This window comes from Protopterus annectens, chromosome 5.part0 (assembly GCF_019279795.1).
Source record: "Protopterus annectens isolate FY-2018-M chromosome 5.part0, PAN1.0, whole genome shotgun sequence".
Taxonomy (NCBI): Eukaryota; Metazoa; Chordata; order Ceratodontiformes; family Protopteridae; genus Protopterus; species Protopterus annectens.
Genome location: NC_056735.1, coordinates 1,964,186,734 through 1,964,210,181, shown reverse-complemented (window position 1 = coordinate 1,964,210,181; position 23,448 = coordinate 1,964,186,734).

Genomic DNA, 23,448 nt, shown 5'->3' with positions numbered 1-23,448 from the left:
TGTTTTATTACCACATATAAAGCAGAAGTTCTATTAAGATACAGAGGACCTTGCGTGGGAGGATGCTCATAAATTACAGGTACATCTTTCTATATAAGAGCAGAAAAATTCCAAATACACATGTAACTTTAATAAGTCTACAAACTGTAAACAGATGTAATTAGGCCTTCCCAGATACTTTACTATAGCTTCTTTAAGTTTTCTATTGAATTTGGAAATACATTTCTTATAGACTACTCAGGAAATTATTCATAGGAATGTTGCCACTGTGTATGTGTGAATTATACAGTTTGGGAGAAATTGTATGTGTATGTGTATGCACAGAGAAAAATAATATAAAGTGGTTGGGATCTTATGCATAAAAATACATAAGTATTGATTTAAAATGCATTGCATTGTACTATGCTTATAGTGTCGTAACCCTTGAGGGCTAAATTTTTACTTTTCTTGGTCATTAGTTTGTTCAGTGCTGTACAAATGGTATAAGTCTGTTATTAGTTTTTTTTTCCATTTGGTGAAGGTGTATAATATGGCTGACATCAGAATATTTCACTCCTTTCCTTTAGCGAGTCCATTTTAAGGATTATTCAATTGTATTATGGAAAGGAACATTAAGAGAAGCAAAGGGAGATCAGGGCATAATGAAATTATAACTGGCATAACTGGCCCAATTGTGAACTTCATGGGTGATTCCAGTTTGAGTGAAGGTGACCTAACACAGAAAATTGCTCTACTTTCACAATGGGTCATGGATTTGAATAAAAAGGTGGATCAACAACACATCCCATAGTCTGCAGAGGTCATACGGAGGAAGGAAGTTTTTTCATGTAATACTAGACTGGCCAATCAGGGAGACTTTTCAGACAATACATGCGAAGACCAGGCAACATCACTACAGCCTAATTTGGGCAATTCAAGCACATTTTATTTCGATAGAAATGGATTTAATTTCAGAGAATGGATCAGGAAAGATGTTTCCTTCCGTAATGTAGAGGTTAACCAAACAATTCAGAAAGTTCCCAAGACTTTTAATACCATAATGAAGGAGTTTGAAAATCTTTTATTCAAGTTACATAATTTACAATGTGACAACTTATATTTGGGGGAAAGATTAAGGAGCAAACATGTTCCTAAAGGACTGAGACTGTTCAAATTTCCTAACGGCATGCACACCAGTGATTGCAACATGGCAAACCTTTCTCTATTTTAGACCATTTTGGTCTTGAATTGATGGATTTTATTATTTAAAACTAATAATATTAGAATCAAGAAAATGTTCGATGATTTGGAAAAACTAAATCATGATTTTAAATTATTTACTTTTTGAAAGCAATGTTGTACGTTATGAGAATATTTTGACAAGGTAGAAAAAAGTGTTACATTGAACTTAGAACGTAAAAGGAGAAAGTTGAACAGAGACAAAATGGATTACTTAAAGAAAAATGTGTACCCAATCCCTAGAGCATTTATAGTTAGTACTGCTGAGTCTTTTATGGACTCTACACATTTCATTGTTCCAGTGACACAATATGAACAAGATTTAGGAGTGTATAGTGAAGCACAAGAAGGGCACAATTTTATACAACAAGACTATGAAACTCACTGTCTCCCATTAAGGAGATCTGAATGCATAGAGAATAGGAATAAACAAAAGTTTTTTTTTACCATGACCCCAGTCCCCAAAGATGAAGGGAGGGAGAGGCAGAGGCCCTCATCAAAAAACATGTACAGGGAATACAACTAAACGGTAATGATGACATAGTCTCTAGTCACAAAGGGAAAGTTATTTCCTACCAAGGGTTTAATATTTTTAATAATACTGACTTTGACATTAATGAGATATATTTCTCTTTATTTAAAAAGGGTTTCAAATTTGTCCCCACATTTAAGGTTGGGTTAGTGGACGTGATAACAGAACTTAAACTTTTCACATGTAAATTGAATTTCCAAATCTTGTTTAAAGAACAAATTGACAACACTAGAAACAATTACACGATTAAGAAAAAGAGTAATTTTAACCCCCCATTTCATCCAATTTTGCAGGTTCTAAAAAAGCATGTGAGACTGAAAAACATTCCTCATTGGACAATTCAACATGAAGAGTAGAATGTACAATCTCACAAGAGAAGAACACAAACTAATATCAGACTTAAGACACAATGATTCCATAAGAATAATGACACCAGATAAGGGGGGGGCATTGTTATATATGAGAAAAGTGATTATGTTAACCAAATATTTATACAATTTTCAGACACCACCAAAAACTACATGTCCTCCAAAAATTAAGTCTTTTTAGCACATAAGAAAATTCAATTATTCTTGGAGGACTCTTTATTTCAACATGTGATTTCAGAGGAATTGTTCACCTTTTTGAAAACTGACCACCTGTTGATACCTATGGCTTTTGATATTCCAAAAATCCATAAGGACATTCAGCAACCCCCATTTTGGATGATTATTTCAGCACAACATAGTTCAACACATTTTTTAAGTGTCTTTATTGATAGGTTCCTTAAGGATTCATTGAAGCCGGTTCAATATTTGTTAAAGGACTCACTAAAAATCAAAGGGGAGTGGTACTCAGAGAGATGTTGTTTTTCAACAATAGATGTGGTTGATCTGTTTACATCCATCCCTTTTCATGAAGGGTTAGACCAGTTCCACAATGCTATTAGAGAACTGACTTTATTTAGTGACACTATGGTCAACTTTGTTATAGTTACCATGGAATATATATTGGCTAACAATTTCTTCACATTTGAAGGGGAATTCTACAGACAAATTCAAGGGGTCGCAATGGGAGCTAGTTGCGCACCCATTTATGCCAACCTCATTTTATACGTTTGGGAATCCAAACATATTTTTGTTAGTATTTTTTTCTAATCCTGGTTTTCATACTTCCATTACCTGGATGCCATTTTTATTCTCTGGAAGAAAGTATGCACAGTACCAACAAAGTTTGTGGAACATTTAAATAAGGTTAGTACCTTTTTTAGATTTGCTTCCACTTTTTCTAAAGAGTCTATAAATTATTTAGATGTGACTATTTTTAAAGATAGAACTAATGGGATTTTTGTATCTAAAATATTTAGAAGGAGACTTTTTCCAGTAGTTATTTGGACTTTCACAGTTTTCGCCCTGGACACAGGACAATTAGAGCAGCCAGAATGTGTTCAAAAGTGGATATTTTTAGCATAGAATTGAACACCATAACAGAAATGTTCAAAAACAGAGGTTACCCTAAGGAATTATTAACTACTATCTCTAAGGAGATTTTTGATGGATGGGTCATTAAGTACAACCCCTTTAGGGAGTGGTAATACTGACACTTTTTTCAAAAATACTGGAAATAGTCATTCCAAATTTAATTTGAGTATGGTTATTCCCTATGGGATAGGTGAAACAACACTAAAAACAATTTTAACAAAGAACTGGAATATTTTTAAAGGTAACTAGGAGATTTTTGTACTCTTAGGGCATAGACCCGGATTCATATATAAAACAGGAAGAAATCTTAAATATTTGTTGGAACACACAAAACTGCCCTCTCCCATGACTGTTAGAGGCACAACTAAATGTGGTAGTTGCAAACAATGCCCCTATATAGTAGACACAAATATGCTAAGTCTCACAGGGTACACACATAATATAAAACTAGGCAGGGGCAATTGCAATACCAGGGGAGTAGTCTATATTTCTAAATGTCAAACTTGTGGAAATGTTTATGTTGGTAAGACTGAAAGGAGACTGAGATCTAGAATGTATGAGCATCTGTATGCCATTTCCAAGGGCAATGCAAACAGAGCCCTTTATAAACACTCATTAGTATGTCAGGGTTTTACAAAATTCAGATTTGGGATTTTAGAAGTTGTGCCACAGTGTCCTAGAGGAAGGTGGTGGAAATTACAGATAGAGCTAAGAGAACTTTATTGGATTATCAGATTGAATGCTAATGTTACACAAGGCCTCAATGAATTAATTTCTCTTTTGCCTGTATTAAAAAAGAGAGCCATGGATTTTTAGGAATTTCAGAATGATCTATAAGTAACATTTGATTTTTCTCACAAAAAGGGTTTTTCTACATTATATGTAACACAAATGACTTTTTTACATTCTTTGTTTTCACCATGTTTTTTAAGTTGTTTCAAGTTTTTTGTGCAAATGTTTTAATTGAATAATTGAAGGAAAGTGTTTAAATGATGGGTCTATAAAAATAGGGTGTTACTTATTCGTTTTGTTCTGAAGAAGTCCCAGAGTATACTCTATGTGTTTTCTGCAATAATTTTTTATACGTCTTTTAATATTTTCTGGTGTGGTGCTTATAGAGTTGTAACCCTTGAGGACTGAATTTTTGTCTTGGTAGTTAGTTTGTTCGGTGCTGTACAAATGGTATAAGTCTGTTATTAAGTCTACAAACTGTAAATAGATTTAATTAAGCCTTCCCAGATATTTTACTATGGCTCCTTTTAGTTTTCTTTTGAATTTGGAAATCCATGGTATATATTTCTTACAGAAAACACATGACATTATTCATAGGAATGTTGTCACTGTGTGTGTGTGAATTATAAAGTTCTGGGAGAAATCGTATGTGTATGCACAGAGAAAAATAATATAAAGTGGTTAGGATCTTATGCATAAAATTACATAAATATTGGATTAAAATGCATTGCATTGTACTGTGCCATGCTGAGCTGTCAGTTTGGGAAGGGGATTTGACTTAAATTAATTCTGTGATTAAAAGTCTAAGCGTATAAATAACTCATCTACAGCCTTGATTGATGGATAAATATATTCTTAGAATTAGGTCTTTGAGAGGTCTGTGTTTAAAGAGACCCAGGTTATATGGCCAAGGAAGAAGACCAAGTAAAATATAGGTACCTAGTATGGAACTTTGTTTCCTTCATTTATCTGGTGTCCCAGGTTAGATCTCAGTTGCTCACAGGTTCCTGGAAAAAGTGTGAATGCAGTGTAATGGTGTAATATATCCATATACTGAGTACTTTAATGTGACTATAGGAAATGTCAAGAGTTAAATCTTAAGATATGTGAGAACTGGATTGTACCATGGATGACTAACCCTACTGTTTCAATATGCACACTTTCCATCTGTAATACTAGAAAGCATAATCATGTCTTAGTAATTTACTGCATGTTTTGGCTTTACAATATTAGTTTTGTTGCATTTATTTGTTTAATTGGAAAGCAATTATATGCATGTGCATCTAATTTATCTATTCCAAAGACATGCATCTGGAACGTTTCTCCCCATGCCTCCACTGAAAATGGGCTGTGTCTCATTTGGACTTTCCCAGTAAACAAATGTTAAATAAATAAATAAATCTGCTGGAGAAACTCTAGACTGTATAAGATGTGACCCTAGCAGGTCTAAGGTTTTAAGTATTTCAGATATCTGCACAGTGAAAAGATTGATGTTATGCACAGATATATATGTACATATACAGAGAGAAAGAGAGAGGCAGACAAATTACAAACAATATGATTTTATTTGGATGACAGCACCAAACAAATTTGCTTTTGCCTGAATGAAATTCTTCTTCACTGCACAGAGAACAAAAGGATTAAATTCATACTTAGTAATCTCTGTGAAAAGTAACATACCACTGAAAGTAACTCAGCATGCTTGATGAACAGGTTGCTGATCATAACCATGTTATTATGTATTTGTGACATGGATGTCAAACATTCACCATGACAGCAATGCTTGAGAAAAGAGTCGTGGCATCTGAGAACAAAATATAATTGGGTATGATCAGCAAGACATGATCATAATGCTTTGTAGTCTGTGGAGTCTTAGCTACTTTATGTACTATCAGTTACAAAAATAAAAAAAAGCCAAAGTGTTTTTCCAGCTTTGAAACGCTGTAAAGCACTTAGTGAGTGCTGTTACATACACAGCAAGTAAATAATATTGCAGGAAAAAGTCAGTGACAGTTTTTAAATACTGCTCTAATCTAAATATGTTACTGATAGACTGCCATCTGTAAATTTCTTGGATGTATGAGGAAAGACATTCAGGCACAATTAAGAGTGAAGGAATGTTGCTTCACTGATACCGGACCATAACAACATTTAGTGGATGTGTAACAAATGTTACACCTCTGAAGGCATGGTTATAGTCTGGTCTCAAACTACAGAAGTACATTACAGGTTTAGATTTTTTTCACTTTTGGACTGTAATCACAGCACTTCATATTCTACATATTAATCATGTCCTCAGCATTTTCATCAAACGTAAATTAAAAGTCATTATACAACAATACAAATACATGCATGCATTTCAAATATTAACAAATAACATAAGAGTTTCAAATATCAGTCAATCACATTAAGTATATTTGTGTATAGATTTATTTAAAAAATACAAGAAATAGTATTAATCATAAATGTTGGATGACAGTAGGCTGCCAATAGACATGGATTCCTAGAAGAGGCTTTATGATATATTGTAGTATGCACAGAAACAGCAATTGATTTGGTTACTGTCAGACAAAAGAAAATCAACAGGGAATACATTCAAAGTTGTTACTAAGGTATCTAACAAAAGACATGAACTCATATATACTTACATTGAAAAAGAAGCCTGTAGTCATCCAAGAATCTTCTTCACATTTCAGTTTTAGAAAAAAATATTATGGTTGTTGCCATAAATAAGCAGATTCACGATACCCTATAAAATACCCACATAGATGGGGCAAAAGTTGTGCCCATAGCTGTCACTTTCAGTTGTAGTTTAGCATTTATTGTTAAAATAAAAGCTGTTCATTTCTACCACACATTGCAACCGAAGCAGTAAAAATATTAAATTCCGTACTGTATAATCCATTAATCTCTAGCCTAGGAACCACTGTCTTGTTTCCTCCCTCATGCTGTATAGTTATATATAAACTTTCTATATATAAAGTACAGAGCAAAATGGTCTTGTCAGTCTAAATATGTTGCCTTAAAAGTACAAAGTCTATAATATTCTACATCTAGTACTCAAATGTATCATAAAAAACATCAAATAAAACTCCAGAAATTCCAACAAGAGCTCAGTAAGATACTCCCCTTTTTGAAATTGTAGGGTGTTCAAGTAAGGGTGTTACTGCTTGTGAATCTTAGGTAATAAATAAAAGTGATCACATATGGGATTATCTACTATTAATTGGGATTTAACCTGTATATAAGTTATTCCCAGTTGTAACATATTATTCAGAATGTATCACTCGTTTATTTAAAACTGGCAATGGGATATAAATCCAGTTCCAAATAAGATCTCTTATCAAGAAGTTGTCTGCGGGCAAGGAGATTGTTTTCTCGAAAGCTTTGCTGTTAATAAAATATTTAGCTTATTTCAAGTGGAGAGGATTTTTCACCTTTTTGGTTTTCTTGGTCTTTTTTTTTTGGTTACTTCCTGCTTAGCTGACAGATTTCTTGTTTTTTTTTATGTGTTTTTTTTTTTTTTTTTTTTTTTTTAATTTCCCTTCTTCCTTTGCAGGTACATCCAACTGTATGATTGCACCCCTGTTCTAGTTTCATCATATGAAGAGAAAATAGAAAAACTCATAGATTCAGCCCTCATAATGTACCTACGGGTAATACCCTTTTACATCACCGGTCCTTATCTTTCTTCATAAAGAACAATGTATTGTCACTTTACAACATATTTAACTTCTTTTTTTATCACAAGGTATCAACCCTTGCATCAGAAAAGCTGCAATAATAAAGTTGCTTCAAAAAATACCAATACCTTTCTCTGCATCAGATTTTAGGCCAATGTGAATTCTCACTGCCTTAGAGAAAGACCTTTCTTCCTTTAGCCAGCAGTGTCCCCTCCTCCCCAGTCATCAACATGGTTTCTGCACTGGTTGTAATGGTATTAGTAGAGGTAGTAGTACAAATACTGTAGTATGGACTTTTCTAAAAATATTCTGATTACCATGCATGAAAGAAATCAGACTAGTGCTGCTTTAATTGACACGAGATGTTTAATTTGGTGAAACACACTTTACTTTACAACTCCCTCTTATCTATAGGTGCATGTGTTGAAGCTTAATTTGGTTTAATATCTTTATTTCACACAGACAATGTTCTTTCTGACTCTGCCACTTCATCATACCAGTCCTTCAAGGGTCAGTGCTCTCTCTCCTTTCCTTTTTTCCTTCTTTGTAAATAATTTTCCTACTATGTTACACAAAATGCCAGTTCTCTAATATGAACATGATATGGACATTTATAGGACTAATCCTCCCCTGTTCTAATAAAAATCACTATGCAAGTGACCTTCTATGCCTCTCTTTATGTCTTAACACTATAACTAACATTAGGAAAATTAACACAATGTTATTTAGTATTTTGTGAGTGTTTATGGTCGGACTCCTGCCTTGTTTTTGCCACTTGCCAAAAACTAGTAGATCCAGTTCAGCAGCACCAACAATATGAAGTCTACATAAGCATTCAAGTACCTAGGAGCAGAGCTTGCTCCAAGCCTAACATTTCAAAATCATATTAGTGTGAATAAAGCCAGAATAAATAAACATTTACTCTGGGCCTGGAAAATTTCAAGCTTCAGGGTCCCAATTTGTAATTAGCTATAGGAAACTGGATTGCAGTTTCTCAGCTTGAATATGACTTCCCCTTTATAATGGCCGCCACTAAACAAAAAACTGCATGCCTTACAATAATCAACAAAAGTCTGAAATTTCATTATTCTTGCCCTTCGTTATGAAAACCACAAGTCTACTCCTAGCTGGTTTCCTACTCATGAAAGAGATGATGTACACTTGGCATCCCTTCTTTACATTCTTTTTAGTTTAAAAACATTCCCCTTCTTCTCAAACTGTTTTGAATCAAATGCTTCTCAGTACAGTCTAACATCAGTTCTGAACAATTCAGACTCTGTTCAACACTGCATGAAAAAGATAAAAACTTTCAAATAGAGCTTATTTGTACTAGCATTTTCACTCTAGGAATCTCCTCCTGCCTTTCTTAAAGACTAGTAGACTCTTTCTTTTGCAAAGCCCTTTAACATAATCTGAATTAATTAAATGTAAATGTTTCCAACATGAATATCCCCATAAACTATCTCATTTTTTCTTCTTATTTATATTTTTTCTTCCATCAAAACATAATGCATACAATTTCTCCAGTTTTGGACTCCTTCCATTTGTCCGTCTCACCCCCTTTCCTTCTTTTTTTCTAGCATATATATGTGCATTTGCTAATTAGAATGAAATTAATCAGGCAGAAATGTATATCTAGAGAATTTCGTAATTCACTCTTCTTTTTTTGGTATTTTGTTACTTACTTGTTGACCTGAGACAGATGCAGAGCTATCACTTATATTCAGGTATAGTACAAATACAAACTTTGATAAACATTAGCATTCAATTACAATGCATGCACAATAACAAATGTTATTACAAGTTTTGAATTTATAATAGGAAACAAATTTAAGCTTTAAAAACTGTTAAGCTCTGACAAAAAATGTCTAAAAATATCAGAATTTACACATTTCAAGTATAACAGCTTGCAAAATAAACTATAATTGTAAAAGAAATACACTTAATACTGAAATTCATTGTAATGCCATGAGATAGCTTTTTTGAGGGGGCAAAGTACCTCTGCAACTCTACTAGCACTGAAATAATTTATCTTGGATTAGGGAGAATACTTCAAGGTACAGTTACCTCAAGATCATTTACCTTGGATTGGGGGGAACGTCAAAGTACAGCTACCTCAAATTTAGTTTATGTTGTTGTGTCTTTCGACTTTTCCTGGTTAGGGATCGCCACAGCGGAACTCCAGTCCACTAATGATTGGCCGTAGATTTTTATGTGCCGTGTTGCCAGCCCTGATGCACAACCTTCAATGAAGGTACACCCATTCACGCATGTCTCCACACAGAAGATGCTTTAGCTGAGAATCGAACAGGACACCGTCTTACTGTGAGGCAACTACCGCAGCACCACCACCACTGCAGTTATGATTTTCATATTTGCAGAGAAACTTTTATGATTCTGTCACAATTCTGGCCATCAGAAATGAAACAGGGACCCTTTAATGAACTTCTACATTTCTCAGCTTGTAGTATTTTTAACCTGTTAGCTAAGTAGATGTGAAAATTGAGAGACATGGTATAAAATGGAAAGCAAAATTTGAAATTCACTTCTTCAAGGGCTGCCTTGGATTTTCTGTTAAGGACCTGTGTAACACTCAGATTTTTATAGAGGATTTGTATAGAACATCCATGTTTTAATACTAGTCTACATATATTTGTTTGCTTTACTCCAAAAAAAGCTGACAGTGAGAGTTCCTTGTTTCTATATGATCTCTATAAAAGTATTTAAATTCATTCCATGCTATATTTACCATTTCCTCTGCCGCTTTATGAATGTGGATTCAAAAGGTCTGTAAGTTCCAGAAGCTTATCTCTGAAATGAGGAAGGTTAATAAAAGCCCTGTAAAGCTGCATTGCTTTAGGGAGCTGAAGCATAGGAAAACTAAGTGTACAATGTAAACAGGGTGGTCTGAAAGAGGATTGCACAGAATCTAAAAAGGACTGCTCATCATAAAAATAGAAGTGGAGATCAATACTATGTCTATTACTTTGCACATGAAATGTCTTGCAGAAAATCTATAACTTTAGAACATTAAAAAGTCTGGACATTGCTTATGTCCAATACCTCTTAAACTGCAAATATTGAAAATAGGTACAAAGTCCCTTGAAAAGTAGGTACATCCAGACAAAAATCTGGACATCTAATTAGCGTAACATTTGAATACTAAATAGGACATAATTATTTCCACTTCCAGTAGGAATGTAGCATATTGCTTAGAAAAACATTTAAAAACAGAGAGTGATAAAAATGATTGAAAAATATAAGCATTTTATCAGACTGATAGTGTATATCAGTGTGTATAAGATATGTACACTTTAATGAACTGTATTGCAAGATACTGTCACACAATGCCATTTATTTTTTCTTGCGAAAAAAGGAGATGTAAGATGTTTGCAATCTTTCTTTAAATTATTGGTGCCACTAGTATGTTGGTCATGTAGAGTGATTGTCTGTGTAGTAGACATCTTCAAAAATCATGTGTAATGAGAGGGGATTCAAAAAAACTTTGTGAAGGAGTAAGCCTGAAAATAGGGACATACCTCCAAAATAGGTACATTGTGTGCAAGGCTAAATAAAACTGGAAAATAGGAATGTTACTCCAAAAATGGGACTGTTGACAGGACTGCTTATGTCTGTTTAATTTCCATCCTGTGTAAGTCTATGGAGAAATCTAGGCATTGCAGAAATCTTGAGTTTCTTTACAACACTAGTGAGCATCTGATCTAGACTCAGCAAAACATGTTTTAGCACTGCCCCTGTAAATGGACAGATTAAAGGCGCTGAGCAACCTAAAAATCTTTTAATCTCAAAAACATCTTGAATAGTGTAATAGTCCACATTTCTGCCAAATTATTGGATCTTATGCCTGACCCCCTTTAAATAATTGTGATAATTTGAAAGTACTCATTAAATTTGCCTTATCAATTAAACATTTGCTTTCTTATTTAGTATTTTCTTGGGAGAATTGTGGTAGCATAAACTTATAATTTCTTAATGTTTACTGACTTGAATAATTAGTTTTCCTCTAAAAATAACCTTTGAGCACTTTTTACAACATCCAGTAACCAGTTTATATCAGTGTACCTAAAGTTTCTGTTATTAATAGGTTTTATGATGTACAATGATGGGACAATAAAACAAACACCATCATTGGTATATTATTAAACAAGCTACAAGTATGAGTCTTCACACAGGTTTATAGGTTCATAGGTTGGTACTAGGCTATTGGCCCTAGGGCCTATACAAGCCTAGCCATAACAATTCCCTGGATATTTCTTCCCACAATATTTACTTCCCTGGACCCCTGTCTAGCAGGGTGACTGACGTGATCCCCAGGGTGAATTTCCTATCTCCCATCCAATCGTCAAGGTTCCTTTCGAAGAGGGCCAAGGAGGCGCTCTGCTTGACATGTATGGGCAGTCTATTCCAGAGTCTGGGGAGTCTCTGGGTCAGGAACCTATCCCTCCATCATGTTTTGTTCATTGTGATGACAAGGTTTAGATCCCTGGAGCATGTGGCTCTGAGAGATTGGGATTTCTTTAAGTGGAGCATGTCCAACAGCTCAAGGTTTGACATGGCCTTGTATGTTATGCAGAGATTGCCTCTGAGTAGATGATATGCCACAGAGTATAGCTGGAGTTTAATTAGATGGTCAGCATAGGAAATCTGCTTTAGGCTTGTGATTCTTTTAGTGAGGTATTTCTGCAGCCTTTCCAGCTGTTGCAGATGTCTTGTCCCCAAACGGGGAGCTGTACTCTATAATGGGTCTAATGAGGGATGAGTACAGTATGACAATGACCTTCTTTTTTCTGGATGAAAAGACCTTAGTGATGAGGTGTGCCACATAGAAGGATTTCTTGACTGTTGTGGTGATGTGATTATCGAAGGTGAGACCACTGTCCACCTGTGTCCCTAAGTCTCTCATCACACTTTTGGTGTTTAGTGTACTGCCACTTATGTGGTAATTCATGGGTACATGTTTTTTCCCAAAGGGTATAGCTATACATTTCTTGGCATTAAGCTTGAGCCCATGGCTCTGGCACCAAGCATCTGTTTCTGTAAGGCCCTTTTGTACAATATCCACATCATTTGGGGATTCAATAATGGTTCCCAGTTTGCAGTCATCTGCGAACTTTGTTAGCCAGAGTCCCTTAGTGTTGGCCTTATTCAAACTAAAGGGGTGGCGAAAGCCAAATAACTATGGGCTAGGCTTATAAATGCCCTTGGGCAGATAGCCTAGTATGAACCTATGAACCTATGAACCTATGAACCTGTACTTCAGAGAAGTAGATGCCAAACAAGTGCAGTCCCAGGAGTGAAAACTACCTTTACAGTCTGGGTTCTGTCAGTAACCCAGTTGGCAACCCATCGAGTGACGTAGGGATTTATGCCCAGCTTAGCAAGTTTATCTATGATTCCAGAGTGGGGGATGGTGTCGAAGGCCTTGGTGAGGTCCAGATAGGCTGTGTGGACTGCCTTACCCTCATCCACAGCTTTGGAGACTGATTCAAAGAAGTCAATCAGGTTCAGAAGACAAGATCGGCCCTTCACAAACCCAAACTGGGTGGAGTCCATTGTTTGAAGGTTGCCAATCTTTATGGTTATAAGTTCCATAATAATGCATTCCATGCCCTTGCAGATCAGGCTCGTCAGACTGATGGGACAGTAGTTCCTGGGATCCAAGGTGGATCGCCCCTTGTTGAGTGGGATAACTGTAGCTGTGCACCACTCAGTGAGCACGAAGCCTGAGGTGAGGCTATGATTAAACATGACACTTAGGTGAGATGCTAGTTCATTTTGTAGTTCATGTAGTACACAGCCTGGGATGTCATCTGGTCCCATGGATGCTGTATTCTTAGCTTTGGAGAGTACAGTTTCTACCTGTGTGGCTGTGATTACCGGAATTTGGCAATATTTTGGTATTGAGATGGGCCCCTTAGGGGGTGAGATGGGGGGGTGAAGTTGGCACTAAATTGATCTGCCAGGATATTCGCAATATCTTTGAGATCAGTATAGTTAATGCCATTCTGTTGTTGCTTAGAGCAGATCTGAGCATTGCCATTTAGATTCTTGACAAAACTATAGAATGCCTTGTGGTTGTCTTTGGAATCTTTGGCGATTTTATTTTCGTAACAAGCTTTGGAGGATTTTATAAGGGATCTCAGCTTCTTACTGAAGCTGGTAAGGGATGCTCTCTGGAGCCTTGAACCAGGTTTCAGTTACTGCACAGATATTGATGTTCTCCATTTTTAGGAGTGCCTCGAGAGAGTGCATTTTGAGGTTTAGACTTCTAACATTGAGTAGCATTACCTTTAGATTTTGCATGCTTGTATCTGTTATAGTGGTGGTTTTGTCCTTTGAACCTTGCCTAAAAAGGCACTATAGGGGTGGCAAGAGCTTTAGCCAGTAACCTGAGCCCCAGGAGCGACAGGTGCAGACCATCTCTGGCAAAGCATTGTGGTTTGTCGATCATGTTGTCCCAGGCAGACAGATACTGGATCCCTTTGAATGACACCAGAAGCTTAGCCAATTGTTGAAGTCAATCATTTTGTCCTTATACTGTGGTATCATTCTGGGTGAAGGCAGGATGTTACTCAGGGTTAGGGTCATACCTGTCTGGGCCACATGATCTGAGAGCTCTTCCATGTCTCTTTTCATGTAATCCAAGGAGGTATGTTTCAAGTCATTCACTCCATCATGGACAATGACAGAGTCGTATTTGTACTTGTTGTGGAGTGACTTGAGTGCATGTGTTATGTGGTGGATCCTGGCACCCGACAGGCAGCTGACTGTAATTTTCTCCTTGTTCAGCCTGGTGAGTGGACATCAGTGTGCCTGCCTATAGAGTCATCTATGACTAAAGTGATGGGTACGTTGTCTTGCCTTAGGGGCTGTTGTTGGGTGACACACTGGTGTTGTCAGCTATGTGTCACTTTGGTTGTGACTGGTGTTTGTTTGTGTTTCAGCTTTGGAGGTCCTTGTTACTTGGGCAGGTTAATGCTATGGTCTTCCGCATATGTGGATTTAGTGTTGCTATATGTGGATGTTGATGGTGTGGGTTTTGAAGGGCTATGTGTTGCGTGAGGTGTAGTGCAGGTGTTAACCTTCTCCTCTTGACTGTCATTCAAAAGAGTTCAACTGAGTTAAGAAAGGCTATCTGTTCTTGAAAGGTTAGATATGAGAAACAACTTCCATGAATGTTGTGGACAAATAAAAATGACTTTTTACAAATATGTTAATAATAATAGCACCAAAATGCAGCCATTAGATTATAATGGTAACATGATCAATTATAAAACTGAAATAACTGATATTTTAAAGTATGTCTTTTGTAAAATATGTACTAATGGTTTCATTCTGGGACACTTTTAACACTAAGTTAAGAAATGAAATTTCTCCCTTTTCTAAACTCCTCTGATTGATTCCTATAGTTATCATGCAATATTTTACATGCCCTACTAATTATCCCTTTTTAACAGCAGATTCTGTTCTAGATTCTACTAAAAACTCTACCAGTGCTAGTCTTTCACTTAGGATCCCCCTATTCATTTCTCTTTGCCTATACTCTGATAATGATATCAATCCTTGATAGGGAAGGCCATCTCTAGCCTGCAGTCCAAATGTATTCTTGACCTCTTCCCATTCTAATACCTTAGTTCCTTTGCCAATTTTATTCAGTAAATGTCAACCCCCTCTTGCCTATTCTTTGTACCCCTACCTATAGTCATCCCTATCTTCAGAATTTCCTTTTCCATTCCCCTGTTTGCTTAGATATTACATATTTCTGCTACTTTATGAATATAATATTCTGTATGTTTATTGTTATTCTCCTTATGGATGTACATCCAAAATCCCTCTCTTTCCTTATTTCCTGAGCTGCCACCCCTCTTTCATTATCACCCTGTTAAACTTTGAATTATAGCTTTCTGATTGTGCTATGTATAGGAGCCTTAGCTGTGTAGCTCTGAAATACCCCTTCAGATCAGGTAATTCTGAACCATCTTGTTCTATTGGAAGGATCAAATTATCCCTCTTGACTCTTGTCCTCTTCCCCTCACAGAAAAAAATCCTTCAGCTCTTTATTAATTGCTATCCACAACTTAAAATGCCTTGAAGGCTACATGCATGTCATCCTAAAGTGTTATGGAGCAAAGTATTTCCATCTACTGTCGCAATCTATCCATCCAAACATCCATCCATTCACAACCTCTTTTTCCCACTTTTGCATATGGGGTCTGTATGTCACCTCAGCAGTGGCAATCATCGAGAGCAAAGGTTCACATCTCTGAGTGGTTAGCCCAGCCATGGTTGTTCCTCCATACCATACACATGTACGCATACTCACACCTATGACCAATTTAGAGTATCCAGTCCACCTACTGCATGTCTTTGGAATGTGGGAGGGAAACAGATCACCCAGAGAAAACCCATGTAAACACAGGGAGGACAAGGAGGAAATGCAGACTCCACATGGAAGACTGTTTCTGCATATTATAGATTCAGTTTATTTCAGTCCGACTTCTCTATCATAAGCCAGATTTAAATAAAACGGAGTCCTTAATGTGCAGAAACAACCTTAATATATTTAATTGCAGAAGATATGAAAGATAGGCTGATAGCGAGTTATCTTAGAGATTGCTGTATTACATTTGTTAGCTAACTACAAGGACAAGCTACCTCTATGGGGCCAAAAGTATTTGATTTCATCTAGTCATACCTGCATAATTATATTTATAAAAAGACAATTATATTTATAAAGACTATGCATAAAACTAGTCGAGAGAAAGAAAGAAGTTAACATCCTTATTAACTGTAATCCATTCTAATGTCTTGCATAAGCTATCCATATTTAATATGGAGTGTGGCGTATGTGGTAAGAAGTGCATTGGGTCTTGTATAATCTATCAGTGTGTAATATGTTGTGTGGGAAATGCAGTAAGAAGTGCATTGGGTCTGGTATAAGCTGTCCATGTTTTTAATATGGAATGTGGCATGTGTGGTAAGAAGTGGACTGGGTCCTGCATAATCTATCCATGTTTAATATGGAGTCTGGGATATGCGGTAACAAGCGCATTGGGTCTTGTATAAGCTGTCCATGTTTAGTATGGAGTCTGAGATAAGTGGTAAGAAGTGCCTTGGGTCTTGTATAATCTGTCCATGTTTAATATTGAGTCTGGGATATGCAGTAAAAAGTGCATTGCATCTTATTTAAGCTGTCTATATTTAGAGTGTGGGATATGTGGTAAGAAGTGCATTGGGACTTGTATAAGCTGTCCATGTTTAATATGGAGTGCAGGATATGTGGTAGGAAGTGCCTTGGGTCTTGTATAAGCTGTTTCTGTTTAATATGGAATGTGGGATATGTGGTAAGATGTGCCCTGGGTCTTGTATAAGCTGTCCATGTTTAATATGGAGTTTGGGATATGCAGTAAGAAGTGTACTGAGTCTTAATATGGAGTGCAGGATATACAGTAAGAAGTGCATTGGGTTTTGTAAACGCTGTCAATGGAGTGTCGGATATGTGTAAGAAGTGCTCTAGGTCTTGTATAAGCTGTTCATATTTAGTATGGGGTCTGAGATATGTGGTAAGAAGTACACTGGATTTTGTATAAGCTGTCAGTGTTTAATATGGAGTCTGAGATATGAGGTAAGATGTACATTGGGGTTTCTTCACTTCACAGAAACTCACTGAGTCAAAAATAGAATTATTCAGACTAATAACAAGCATGGCAGGTGTAACATCCCAAGTGACAAATTATGTTCAATTTGTATTGATATTTTTATAAAAATGTTCAGATACATCATGCATAAATAGTTATATCATACACCATTCTCTGTGTTAACAAACCTGACCTTGCAAATTTATTTTTATTTTATGAGAGACCTGAAGATTACAAAAAAATGAAAAAAGATAAAAATTCATACTATGTTTAAAATCTTATGCATCTTTCATACCCTTTACAGGTATCCAACCCCCTCGTGCAGCTACACTCATACAGACATAGGCTTTGTCTACCTTTTTGGAGTCCAACAGTTTCTGAGACGATCCACTAAACATTCTCAGCCAGTTAACACTCTTACCTTTCTCTGCAGAAGCTCCCCTCCAACTCTTTCTTCCAAGCTCTAGCAGCTTCTCTTTTTAACCATCTCATCATAAACATATAGAACATCTTTTGCTTCTCCTGCCACTAATTCTGCAAACAGCTAAGCCCAAATAGCCACATTCCCCTGTCTCCGCACATAGCCTTCCTATTAACTTCAAGGTATATATTATGTTCTTGATAGTCTAGCTTAACTGGATTGAAGAATGCTTTGTAAATGGTAAATATCTGTATGGTGGCCTGAATAGCATTGTGCAGTACCTTAAATGTTTGTTATCAGAGATGTGGAAAGGGGCTTCTATTCATCAAAGCGTAGTGACTTGAATCCTGTGTTCCCCAAAGACAGTGATGAGAAAAGGCACAAATATGAAGAGACTCATTAAGACATCAGCAGCAGCAGCAGCTAGCAGAGTTTAATAATGTTTATAGGTTCATAGGTCCATAGGTACGTACTAGGCTAAGTGCACTTGTGGACCATTTTAACTTGCCAAATTCCCTTTTTTTGTGCTCAAATTAATCCCATTTGGTTAGAGATTAGTTTTACCCATTCCATGGTCAATAATTATATATTACCCCTTGTGATGATATGAGGTATTGCCAGCTATGCCAGGAAAAGTAGGGCTGTGAATATGTAACATATGCCACAATAGCTAGCTGGAGTTTTGTATTGAATTATATGTATTTTGCATATAAAGCTGATTTATACATATGCTCATGTTGAAAATGTATTTGTAAAGCTACTTGTGTTAAACATGTACCAACAGAGGGTCCTGCTGGACAGAAAAGAAATGCACCTGTATGTTAGACTGTATTGTAACTGTTGAAATGAATATATTGTAACAGAGGATAGTGAAAGAGAAGATGTTAATCTCAGTCCAGCTAACTTTGAAAAATAGTCTGATATTAAATTACCTAGTTTGGGCCATAATGATTGTATCCTACAGTTCTGATTGCAGCCAGAGATGAAATGCTTGTGAAAACCAGGACTAGGAATCTCACTGTATTGTCCTTAGGGGTGAACTAACTGCTACCCTGGAAGGGTGAAAGTTTTGAAAAGGTTAATAGCTTCCAGATGCTATAACACATTTCAGCAAAGCTCTGTGTGTACGATAATACATATGTGATAAATTCTGGTTCAGTTTCTAGAAATGGGAGTAGTGTGGGAACCAGAGTCAGATGGCCAGATGTATGTCATATCATTCTGTAATCTAGCACTGAAATGATGTTTTAATACTAGATGAGACAGAAGTCTCAGAGCAGTCTGTTTTTGAAACTTGATCAAGAAGGAAGACAACTCACCCACTTCATCTTGCCTTACTCTAGTAAGTGAAATAGGGGACAGTAATTCTTTAGATCAATCAGGAAAGTATAGTGAGATTAGTTAAGTATTATTTTTCTGTAGCTGAGTGAATTTTTCCATGGTGCTATTTTTAATACTTCCTGTGATTGAAACTCTGGTGTTTATATACTTCATGTAATTGAACTCTGGGGTTTATTGTAAATAGATATTCAGTATTTTCATGTTCTTTTATTATTGATTATTAAATATATTTAAACTTTTTAATGTGGCTGATCTTTTAGAGAATACTTTAACTTTTGAGAGTACTTAAATTTATTTGGTGACACTGTGAGTGCCCCTGAAAGCTTTGCTGCATTGGTTAAACACTATTATTTGTATTAGTATTATTTTTACTGAGTATAATTGGGTACATTTGTAAGAGCCTTAGAATAGCTGGCTTTGAAGTGTTCTGGTGGCTGTATCTACCTTATAGTCTGGGCAAAGGCGGCATAGCTAGTAAATATGTGCTAGCTTATCCCAATTGTGTGTGTGTGTGTGTGTGTGTGTGTGTGTGTGTGTGTGTGTGTGTGTGTGTGTGTGTGTGTGTGAAAATCAAATCTCAAAACACTGTGTGTGTCAGCTACTTGGAGCAGGGACACAGAGCACTGGTTTCACATAGAGGGTGATGGAGGACTTGGCTTGGAACACTTGGTTGAGGACTCAACTTTACAGGTGTGTCAGTGAGGTAGTCATATATGGTGCGTACACAGAGAGAGGGAAACCCAGCTCCAGGATGAGAGTGTGTTCCCTGTGTGCTCTTAAGGGAAATTGTGCTTGCTGTAGAGAGCTGCATCTGGAAATACTGTGTGTATCTATTTTTGTTCCAAGTGAATGTCCCTCACCAGTGTCAGTGGTGAGGATTAATGCTAATTGATTACAGGCCCACAGGAGGGACATCACACCCCTAATGAAAATAACTGGGACCATGCTATAGATAATTTGAGGGGAAGCATGCATGGAATAAAGCATTTAGGAGCTGCCTCTGTCCATTGATAGTGCAAAGGTCAGTCCTGTGGTAAATTTCCTCTTTCCTTCCCATATATCTAAATTGCATTTGAATATGGAGAGGGATGTACTTAGTTTTATGTGGATGGGGAGTATGTTCTACAGTAGCAGCATCCTCTGTGAGATATACCTGTTCCTCCTATCTGTTTTGTTAATGTCACAGAAGGGGTTTAGATCCCTAGACTGAGTATTTCTGATGCTATATGACTTGCTGATGTATAGTAAATCCATCAGTATTGAGGCAGAAGATGCTCAGTATGGCAGACATAGGTCACCTCTTAGCAGTGTGTAGGATACAATGTACAGTGACAAAGCTTTGAGTTGGACCATGTAGGGCATGTTGTTTAGGTATTGTATATTTTCAATAAGGTATTCCTGTGGGTGCTCCAGTTGTTGCATGTGTCTAGACAGATACATGCCAAAGAAGGTGTGAAGCCCATGCCCTGGCCCAGCAATCAAGAAGCCTCAATCCTCACCACTAACACCAGAGAGGGCGTCTCATATATTTGAGGAAAGGATAACAAATACACACAGTAAAGTGCAATTTCCCTTTATAGCACACAGAGATCACAGTCAGTCCCTGGGCTGGTCACTCCCTTGCTCTCCAGGTCACCAATAAGACTCCCCAATGGCACAGTTATAGGGTCCAGATCTCAGCCTAGTTGGGCAGTTGGGCAAGCTAAAATCTTCAGCACCCTCTTTGTCCAACCAGTGCTTCTTGTCCCTGCCCAAGTAGCTGACACACCCACACTTTGAGATAAGAGTTTACACAACCACACAGACACTTCTGGGGAAGGCTGGCACAGGTTCTCCAGCTGTGCCCCTTTTTATCCAGACTATACGGTAGTAATTACTGTCACCACCCAGCTAATACTTATCAGCTACTCAAAGGCCCTTAAAAGGGTGTCCAATTATTACTGTGCAATATTATTATCCAGTTGGTAGATGTGACTAAACAGTCAAGGCTTATTAAAGTGGCTATGTACAGTTTTACCAAAGGCATACAAGTACTCTAAAGAGCTTAAATTATCTCTACACAAAACAGCCACAGTTAAAAGGTTTTAAAATATTTAATAATAAATAATTAAAACTCCAAGACAATACTTTCTACTACACAGTCAATGTTAGTCAAGAGTTCAGAGGTCACACAGAAATACTTAAAATAAATCAGTAGCACAGTTTTGACATAGAAAAACAGTCTAATTTTTCTAAATTTCTAGGTATTGCTAAAAGAAAACACACTTCTAAAATAACTTACTTACATAGAGCATAAGGCAGTGGTGAGTTGGATGTTTAAGACAAAAATGCTTAATGCCTTCTGGTTCTCTCTGTTTAAATTGAAACTGCAGTTCTGATAAAACATTACATCATTTCACACTTTCCTGGTGTTTCCAGGCTGACAGAAACTGTGTTTACATTATTTTACACTTAGAGCAATAACAGACAATCCACATGTAAATTCTGGTCATTAACTTTAGCCTTAAAACAATAGGCAGCAAGCCTTCATCTAGCCTGGCTGGAGCCGACTTTATATCAAAGGGTCACAACATGCTTTTACTAGGTCAGTAGAGAGCACTGTTGCCACATTTTTGTAACAGCATTTTTTTTTTATTTAAGACAACAAGCCTGTGATTCACATTCATATTTACAAATAATAGAATTATGTATAAAATTCTATCTGGCTAGGCTGGCAGCCTTCATCCATCTCTAACAGTCTTCACATTTCTCCCCCCAGGAGTACCCAAGCTAGTTTTTCAAGTGACCCTTGAGAAACGCAGCTTGAGAGGGTTAGGTCTATCTGAATGTACCTCACCCCATTCCCTGTCTTGAGAGCCCATGTATCATATGCTTGCAACCACAGGCTCCATCTTAGTAACTTGGCATTTTGCTGACTGGCTCTGTTTAACCATGTTAGAGGGTTGTGATTTGTCATAACAGTGAATTTCCTTCCATACAGATAAGGCTGACGTCACTGCAATGCCCACATTCCTTTTCTACAGCTACATTGCATTCCTCCCTGGGTTGGAGCCTATGACTGAGATAAACCACTGGGTGCTCTTCCCCCTCTGAAGAAATCTGGCTAAGTACAGCCTCCACCTCATGGTTTGTAGCATCCACCTGCACAACAAATTCTTTGCTGTAATCTGGACTGGATAACACAGGGGGCCCTCCAAAAGCTTCTTTAAGCTTCTGGAATGCCTGCTCACATGTTGGGGTCCACACTACCTTATATGGCCTGTTCTACCATGTCAGGTCTGTAAGGAGAGCAGCTATGTTACTATAACTGGGGACGCACTTTCTGTAGTACCCTGCTGTCCCTAAAAATGCCCTCACCTGTTTTTTAGTAACAGGTGCAGGCCATGGCTGAATAGCTTTCACTTTGGCAGGTTCTGGCCTTATCTAACCACTCCTCACTCTATGTCCTAGGTAGGAGACCTCTGCCATACCCACCTGACATTTGCTCATCTTAATGGTCTTCCCTGCCCTCTATAGTCTGCCCAGCACTTCCCAGATATGCTGAAGGTGCTCTGGCCAGGAATGGCTGTAGATGGCAATATCATCTAGTTAAGCAAGGGCAAACCCTCCTGCTCCTGCTAGGATACGATCTACCAGCCTCTGGAAAGTCTTCATCCCAAAGGGCATCTTTGAGAACTCATACAAGCCAAAAGGAGTAACAAAGGCTGACTTCTCTCTAGCAATTGGAGTCAAGGGCACCTGCCAGTAACCCTTGGTAAGATCAATGGTTGTAAGATACTTAGCCCCACCCAGCTGCTCTAGGGCTTCATCTGTCCTAAGGCATGGGGTAAGCATCCGACTCTGTGTGACTATTTAATTTCCTGTAGTCCACACAGAAGCTGGTGCTCCCATCCTTCTTTGGCAACAGCACCACTGGGGAGACCCAGGGACTGTTGGACTCTTGAATCACCCCTAGTTCCAACATCTCCTGTACCTCTTCCCTCAGACTCTCTCAGGAACCCTATAAGAAGCCTGCCTAATAGGCTTTGGGGTCTTGTATCCACCTGGTGCTGCACCAGGTGGGTGCCCCCATTGCTTCCCAGTGAACATGTCCCCAAATTCCTGCAACACTGCTCAGATTTCTTGAACCTGGGTAAGAGATAACTGCTGGGATATTGCTACCCCTTCCACTGAGGTGTCAGCCCGAGCCTCACTGAGGAGATCAGTCCCCAGATCTCCTTCAGACTCCTCCTGCAATCCACTGCAAATGCTCAGCACAAGGGCCTCTCTATCATGGTAAGGTTTTATTATGTTAACATGTACAATTTGTGCTCTTGCCTTCTGCCTAACAGTTCCACCATGTAGTTAACATCACTTACCTTTCTTACCACCTTGTAGGATCCCTCCCAAGCTGCTTGTAGCT